Source organism: Arachis duranensis, chromosome 6 (genome assembly GCF_000817695.3).
Source record: "Arachis duranensis cultivar V14167 chromosome 6, aradu.V14167.gnm2.J7QH, whole genome shotgun sequence".
NCBI classification, from domain to species: Eukaryota; Viridiplantae; Streptophyta; class Magnoliopsida; order Fabales; family Fabaceae; genus Arachis; species Arachis duranensis.
The window spans coordinates 29,445,318-29,446,207 of NC_029777.3; positions in this window are offsets into that span (position 1 = coordinate 29,445,318).

Genomic DNA, 890 nt, shown 5'->3' on the forward strand with positions numbered 1-890 from the left:
GCCAACTACTATAAATACACTGGAGCACCCAGGTATGGCATTCATTCCACATCTACACATATCTGCTTGGACCCATGCTAACTTAAGCATCGGAGTGTCATTGCAGGTACAACCACCAACCATTCTGCATATCAAGCTCGGGTCACTGAACCCCCCACCTCGGGCCTTTCCAGACGACCGAGCTACACGTTTCAGGCAAACCCTCGGAACATTGGCGCCATTGCCGGGGAACCTGGAAGTCATCCCTCTACCATGGCGGACAACCCTCTCAACGATGAGCACGCTGCATCTGAACAAGAGGACGAAATTGACACCGGAGAACGACCGGACAGCCCTCTATCACCCCGAACTCCAGGAGGAAACAAACAGAATCGCCCAAAAACATCACCCACAAACAAAGACCCACAAAATTCCGAAAGAGAGAAGAGCTCGGAAATTCTAGAAGCAGTCCGGGAATAACAAGACCGACTGAAACAACTCGAAGAGGACATAAAAAAGCAGAAAGAAACTGAACAAGATCTGAGAAGGGAGACTCGAAAGCGCAGAGAATTAGAAGAAAAACTGCGGAAAATAGAGGCCAACCTTACCAAGAAACTCTCCGAAAATACATGGAGCGATTCAACAAAGCCTGCCTGGACATACAACACTTGCCCACTGAAGCAGCCATCATGGGACTGGCAAACGGCCTAAAAGAGGGATCGTTTAGCCAATCCCTATCTAAACGATACCCGACCTCCCTATACGAGGTGCAGGAGCGAGCAGAAAAATATATCAACATGGAGGAAACCTCCCAGCTAAGAGACTCTTCAAGGAAAGAATCAGCCTACCCACTCCGAGATCGAGATCGGGAACAGAAAAAGAAAGAAGAACCCAACTCGGACAAACCACGG